Genomic DNA, 8,019 nt, shown 5'->3' with positions numbered 1-8,019 from the left:
ATAGAACCATAATGAGCAGAAAATGGCTTCAGTGTTTTTTTGTATTTACAAGCATATTAGAGGAATGGGCAATCAGTTTCATAACTGAGTTAAGAGAGCCAAAGGAATGTGCCTACTATTTATTCGCAAAATTGGGAAAAAAAACAAAAACAAAAAACCAAAAAATACCTCAATAATAGAGCTCCCTGCCCTAGTGAGAAAAACTCTAGTTAAAATTACCCCTGAGGCCATCCCTGGTGTAGAAAGGAGAGAAACTTTGTCTTAGTTTTCATCATGAATATGGGTTCCATATCAAAATCATTAAATACTTCACATCCTTCTAACACTGTTAGAGAAATACAAACATTTGTTAAAGTACTAATATTCTCCAAAGAGTGCTTACAGCTGAAATAAAGTTTACACAAGAACACATAATTAAAAGACATGCATCTTAATGAGATAAATCAAGGGATTTATTACCAGTCTAGATATTGAACTTGTTAATATTAAATTTAGAAAGAAAAAAGACTCTCTTCAAGGTAACTTATTTATGCAATGACTCAGTATTATGACTTTAGATTCCTTTAAATCAAAAGAATCAGGGATAAAATAGTTAACTACATCACTTATGTGAGGTGATGACCATATTAATTGTCTTGATCTTGTTAATCATTCGACAATGTATATGTATATCAAATCATCAAGTTATACACTTTAAATATATACAATTTTTTTTATGTCAATCATTCCTCAATAAAGTTAGCAAAAAAAGAAAAATAATAAAAACACTTAAAGACAGCAGCAACAGGGGTCCCCCAAACATGGAGTCTTGCAGCCCAAGTCTTACCAGAATCAGGATGAGGGAGTGGTGGGTCTAGGTGGGGCTACTGGCTATTCCCCTGCTTGCAGCCTATCTGCACATTCCCCCACTCCTCCCCCCCCACTCCCCAGCTTTCCTCTGCTCTTCACTCATGGAAGTCATCAGGCAATTTTTTTTTTACCTAAAAGGGACTGAACATCTTCTACCAAGACTCTGTGGGTGTGGTTTGAAGTCCAGAGGTAGTCGTGCTTTTACATGGTTTTACAATGTCCAGCTATGATTGGTACAAGATATGGGAAGGTCTGACCCTCAGGTTTCATCGAGTGACTGTCCTCAATTTCCTAGGTTTTGGCTTCAGTGACAAACCAAGACCACATCACTATTCCATATTTGAGCAGGCCAGCATCGTGGAGGCCCTGTTGCAGCATCTGGGTTTCCAGAACAGTAGGATCAACTTGTGGTCTCATGCCTGTGGGGATATCTTTGCTCAGGAGCTGCTCTATAGGTTCAACTAGAATAGATCTGGTCAGCTTACCATTAAGAGTCTCTGTCTGTCAAATGGAGGTATATTTCTTGAAGCTCACCTTCTCCTTCTCCAAAAGCTTCTCAAAGATGGAGACATGCTGTCACCCATCCTCACGCGACTGATGAACTTTGTATTCTCTCGAGGTCTCTCCTCAGATTTTGGGCTGTACACATGACCCTCTGAGAATGAGCTGTGGGACATGTGGGCAGGGATATGCCACAGTGACGGGAACTTGGTTATCGACAGTCTCTTGCAGTACATCAATCAGAGGGAAAAGTTTAGAAGACGCTGGGTGAGAGCTCTTGCCATTATATCTATTCCCATTCATTTATCTAAGGGCCATTGGATCTGGTGAATCCCTATCCAGAGTTTTTGGAGCTGTAGAGGAAAATGCTGCCGCAGTCCACAGTGTCATTCTGGATGACCACATTAGCCACTATCCACAGCTAGACGATCCCATGGGCTTCTTGGATACATATATGGGCTTCATCAACTCCTTCTGATCTGGAAGACTAGCTTCCCTGTATTACCTCCCTTATTGCCTTATCTGTTGTGTATTCCACTTAGGAAGAAATGCTCCCAAAAGGTCCTGGCCACCAAACACTATTCTCTCACAAAAGTCCACTTGACTCACACTGGTGAACAGCATATACTAAAAGGCTAGCAGAAGCTCTATGGGTGACCTAATAGTTCACCTCCCATTCCATCGACATCTGATCAGGTGTATGGACTTGCCTTTGTCTTTGTGTTATTAGGAAATTCTGATGGGCATACTACTCACCGATACAGAAAGACAGACAGACATTCTTTTGCATAAAAGTCTTTGAAACACTTCTATGGACTTTTCTGAAATATTATATTTAGAAATGCTCATTTCTGGCCCAACCCTGATTTAAATTATGTATTGTAAAGAATAAGGAGGTGCCACCTTAACCTTGCCTAGAATGGCTTTAAGTTCTCTAAGCAATACAACTTTAACTGAGAGCAAGTCTCCCTTGTCATAACTTTGGATTTAGTTTCATTAGCTTCTTCTAATTGAAGACATTTTGTTAGATTTTGATTTAAATAAAGCAATATTCTAAGTATACTTTAAGACTATGATTTACCTACATGCATTTTACATATATATTTTTTCTTTTATAAGGATACTAAACCAGCAGACACTTACTCTGGCAGAGTAGTTTAACATTATTAAACATGTTTTATTTCTGAATAAATTGAACTAAATCCAAAATATTTACAGAATTTCCTAAAACCACAGGACATTAAGGACAGTAGCATCTGTGTCAGAGATTTACCATTATTTGCTGTTAGAACTGGTCTTTCCAGCTAATAACAATTGGACTCTTCATACCTCAGTGCTTAGAAGCATGTCCCTCCTGAGCTAGAGTGGAGAGGAAGGGAACATTGTATAGTCAAAGTTAGCAGGCTGAATATAGGCTGATTGCTTAACTTCTCTTTGGTTGCCCCAGAGAGTGTTCCTCATGTAACTCAGCAACTCCTGTACTTCACAGACAGGAAAGTTCCAGAAACTTTAAGAACAAAGTCTGAAAGGTATATGATCAAGTGGTGCTGAATACTTTTTATTTTTTAAAAGCCACAGTTTCATTGTCTTAGTTAAAACAGGATAATTAAGTGATTATTTATATTTTTTTACTTAGTAACTTCAAGCATAATGACTGAAACTGGAATAAGTGTTTATTTTTTATTAATAAAAATGAATTTTGACCAAAAAAGGTAGCAGCAGCAGCAAAAATACAATAAAACATGTATTTGTGAACATGCTCAAAAATGAGACAAATCAAAGCTCAGGAGGGCACATGTAAAAGGACATTTATTGTTCTTGGAAAACACAAAGGAAATAATTAATGGAGATGCTTATTTTATAATAACTATAAACTGACAACATATATAAAATTATTATATATCTATGTATAACATAGATATAATATGTATGATGTTATATACAGATATGTGGATAGATAGAGATATAGATGTAGATCCCACTACGTGCCAAAGAGATGGCAGGTTTTCACAAGTAAAGGGGTAGAATTTCTGTTTTAGGGGATAAGGAAGAGCAATTGTGACAGAAAAGGAGGTGCCAGACAGTATTTAGGAGACATAGTAGTTAAATTTCTTAGTATAACTCCGACAACATTTATAGCTTTCATGAAAGTAACCAATGTATCTATTAAGAATGATCTGAATGCAACCAAGTGAGAGAACTCAAAGAGTAACAAGCCAATTTCTTTATACTCATTAGTTTAGCCGAAATGTTTAAGATAGCAAATACACGGTGACCCAGAACAATGCCTTTTATAAGTATTTAATTACAAATACCCAATAGTGATATTTTGCATATCTCTGTTGCTGCATCATGACATTGACTGTCAGTGACTTCTTTAGCACAGGAAATAGGGTTATTAGTGCCTTTAAAACTATTCAGACTAGAGAACCAATTCTAGGATTCTAGAAAGCCCAGAAAAAATCCAGAAAGCTCATCCGTAAGATTCTGTTCTTTTAGAACCAGTCCTGCTACCGAAATCTGTATCAGTCACAGTTCTCCAAAGAAACAGAACACACACACATTGTAGTCACTATGCTAACATTAGTAAGATATGTATATGTAAGAAGGTGGGAAATAAATCTGTCAAAACTTCAGGGACCTTCAACTTCAGTGAAATTTCTAGAAGTCCAGTGGTGTCCCTTCTAAGGTGAAGGATAAGTTGTGACATCTGTTCCCTAACAACCAAAAAAAAGGCACAACTCTTATTGAGCCTCTGGATTTAGAGGCAACATATTCTTCTTTGGGTTTACTACTCCAGGCCATTTACCAAGGGACCCCAAAAGCTGATTGTTTTGTATGGGACCCATAACATACAGTCCTGAGGAGATGAACAAGGAGATCATCAATCACAGAGGCAGAGAAGATAAGTCTCAATAAAGGGAGGATGAACATTTAATAGTATGCAGATGAAGGTGAAGGGCAGATTTTTGAAGCAGTTAACCTGAATAGATTAGAAAGAATGGTCTAGATGAGGTAGGTAAAATTCAAGGAGTGAATTTCAGGATAAAAAAAAAAATTGGCATATATAAGAAAGTTGATCAAAAAATATAATAAGATTTTAGAAGTCTCCCCTGAAATCCTATATTACAAATTCTTGCACTTTCAAGGAAGTTTGTATTTCCTATGGCAGTTTCACCTAAGGAATGAATATAATTTTTTGGTACGTAGAAAGATTTTTTTTTTTAATAGCAAGATAGTACGCCATCTGTATAAGATTATTTTGAATGTGCTACAAAACTTGCCTCTGAATTTCAGAGTGCATTAACTGATAATATATCAAAAGACATGAGCAATGGCTTAGTAGGACCAATTTGGAGTATATCAGTTTAACTGCCTCTCATGATATAACTTTGGTTGTTACACTTATAATACCTTCATGTACCTGGGCTGTGTGATTATAGCACCTGTTTCAGAGGATCCTAAAGAGGAAAAAAGATGTTGTGACCTAGTCTAAATTATATACTCTAAATTGGAAAACGAACTTAGGAGGGAGAATTTCTCCTCCTCTACCCTAGCCTAGCCCAATCTTATTTAATTTGGGGAGATATAATTTCATGTTTTAATGACATAGAATGCAAAATATTTAAAAAATGTGTGTTCTCAGAAGAAACTGTTATATAAGCCATATTTAAATGTAAGTCCCATACATCTGAACATCCTTTTAAAGATTTTCAAGTCAGAAAATACTGACCCAAGGAGTTAGTGTCACATATTTTCTTTTTTTCCTAAACTCTAGAAGTTCCCTTTAAATTAACAAGTAAATGATTTGGGCAAAGAATTACATTAATTTGGTACTGAAAATTTATGAATAAAGAATTATCTCATATAGCTATGCATTTTTATTTAAAATGTGTTGGATGAACCTTATTGATGTAGATTTTTGTTTTTGTTTTCCTCATGGAAAGATAATCAAAGTCACTTAATTCCATTTCCCATTATTAAATTATGACGATCAAGATTGTCCTAAGAAAACATTTGTGTAGCAAAAAGTTGTTGCTGATTGTATGTAAGATATAAAGAAACAGATGCAAATAAGTTAAAGAGATAAATCCATGTGATAAGAAATAGACAATATTTTCAGAGGCTACTGTATCTCACTCTCATGATCAAAGAGAGATTTACCTTATGTGCACCTGCGGCAGATTCATGAGAACGGCTAGGTAAGAAAGTAAAATTAATCAGACATAAACGATACTTCTTTGTTTAAAATTGTACTACAGTAACTTAACCCTTTAATGATTATTTGAATCTAATATCAAAATCTAACCCAGGAGCAGGAAATTTTTATAGATCATGCTTCAGTGTTGTAGAACTTATAAGACCCGATTTTTAATGGATATTTCCTTGAGAAGTGTAGCTAGTTATGAAATATACCTCTATAGAAAGTCCTATATGTAGTCAATTGCTCACCAACCTGTAATAAGAAATTTAAAAATGATATGAATTTTTAGTAAGATAATTAAATATATGCATCCTATACTATGAATAAAATTAATAATATATACTTATGTGTTTAATATACCACCTCTGTTCTCTCACGTAAATGTATGTAGACATAGTAGCCCTTATAAAAACAGTCTTTACACACTACATATATTATTTAAGTGTTATAAATTTTACCATGTTGACCCAACCAAAATAAAAAAAGTTTCTACAATTCTCTGAAATTTGAAAATCAATTTCATAACACAAGATCTCTAAATATATAGGTGGTCATTTAAATTTACATTATTTGTAAAGCACTCATTTCCTAATATATCACTCTTCTAACTTACTGCATCAGAAGACTTGGTCTCTTGATACTACTCAAAATCCACCGATAGATATAAGTAAAAATGAATCTAAATGTCTACTTTTCTCGGATGACCATCTCTCTAGGCAATATATATAAAAGCACAATGTAGCACCACTGATCAATTTGTGTGACTGAAGGGACATTTTTGCATGGCTCCATACAAAGACTCTTTTTTCACAGAGAAATACCTTCTGGAGTTATACATTGGCTTCCCTTAAATCTACACCACTAAGTATAAGAGCAACATTACTCCTAGTGTAGGGTCAGTTGTAATAAAGAGGTTGCCATATACAAACATATAATTAAATGTACTAATTTGAACTACACTAATTTGGATTTATGATTATTTAAAAAATGCTGGAGTTGAAGGTTACCTTTAAACAATACATTTCCTACATACGTATTTGCTACATTAAAAGGACAGGTACCATATTTAGGGGATTTAAATACCCTCAATACTCTCAGGCACTGTAATAGAACACATGACACACTTGATAGTAAATAATGGGTATGTGCTTACCTTCACAGAGAAGACTATTAAAATTCTGTGTATATATATATATTGTTAATTTTTTTTTTAATTTATTTTATTTATTTATTTATTTTTGGCTGTGTTGGGTCTTCGTTTGTGTGCGAGGGCTTTCTGTAGTTGCGGCGAGCGGGGGCTACTCTTCTTCGCGGTGCACAGGCCTCTCACTATCACGGCCTCTCTTGCTGCGGAGCACAGGCTCCAGATGCGCAGGCTCAGTAGTTGTGGCTCACGGGCCCAGTTGCCCCACGGCATGTGGGATCTTCCTGGACCAGGGCTCGAACCCGTGTTGCCTGCATTGGCAGGCGGACTCTCAACCACTGCACCACAAGGGAAGCCCCCATATTGTTAAAATTTTGAATCATTATGTCTATGAACATGAAGTTACTGAGTCCATTTGAAATTTTCTACAAATCAAATAGTCAAAATAGTCAAACAACATCAAAGTTAATTTTTTCTAGGAGACACACGGAAAATATTAGCCAACTATTCTTCACGTTGGTGGTGGGGTACAGAAAATGACTTGAATAGCATTATGAAGGGGTTATTTTGGCAAAAAGAAAAAGTAAAAAAAAAAAAAGAAAACCTTAGTTCACAAGGCTGAAAACAAAGGAGATGAGTAAGCTTGTTACATTCTATTTACTGTAACTATGGAAACAACCCAGTTACATTTTGTCAAGGATGTGGGTCACCTTAAAGCCAGGAAGATATCACAAATAATATCACAGTTATTTGTTTCCACAAGTCTTGATGATTGGATGTAACTGTGTGTTCTGTGATAGCCACAGACAAATGTTAGAGTGGAAATATTTCATGATCTGTCCAGATTTATTTCCTATGTTCTTTCCTTCAGCTCTTTCCACTTTCAGTGATTCCAATGGTTAAAAACAATTCTAAATTTCCAAGTACCCAATATATTTATAGTGTTCTGGCTGAGACCAGGTGCATGAAAAGCAGGCCAAAAATACTAAGTAAAACTTTATGGAATTGTTACATTAATAAGTCAAATGAAAGTAGAATATTGGCAATTCATATGTTTTAATATAACATAATCGTAGAAGAATTGTACACTTTGAACTGAAATGGTCACAAAGAGAATATCATGTCCAATTTTCAATTTCTAGTGGGGAAAATGATTTCCATCATGATGATATGACTTATCCAAGACCACAAAAGAAATGATAGGCATACATATATGTTAATTCTATTAAAGCAGAGGAATTAAGTAGACCATAACTTTTATGCTAAATAAATTAATCACTTTAAAGATAATTTAGGCAGTGTGTATTTGTTTAAGATGTGG

The 8,019-nt window shown here is 35.2% G+C and overlaps 1 pseudogene across 1 annotated transcript; it reads left to right on the top strand.

Annotated features, from left to right (window-relative positions):
* Window positions 1-836: 836 nt before the first annotated feature.
* Window positions 837-7,301, top strand: LOC309647937 (mesoderm-specific transcript homolog protein pseudogene; annotated as a pseudogene). The gene has a single exon. The product of its transcript is annotated as a mesoderm-specific transcript homolog protein pseudogene (transcript).
* The last annotated feature ends 718 nt before the right edge of the window (window positions 7,302-8,019 follow it).

Source organism: Balaenoptera physalus (assembly GCF_965194825.1).
Source record: "Balaenoptera physalus genome assembly, chromosome: 18".
NCBI lineage: Eukaryota > Metazoa > Chordata > Mammalia > Artiodactyla > Balaenopteridae > Balaenoptera > Balaenoptera physalus.
Note: the sequence above shows the minus strand (reverse complement) of the source record. Positions and strands in the feature narration are given on the sequence as shown.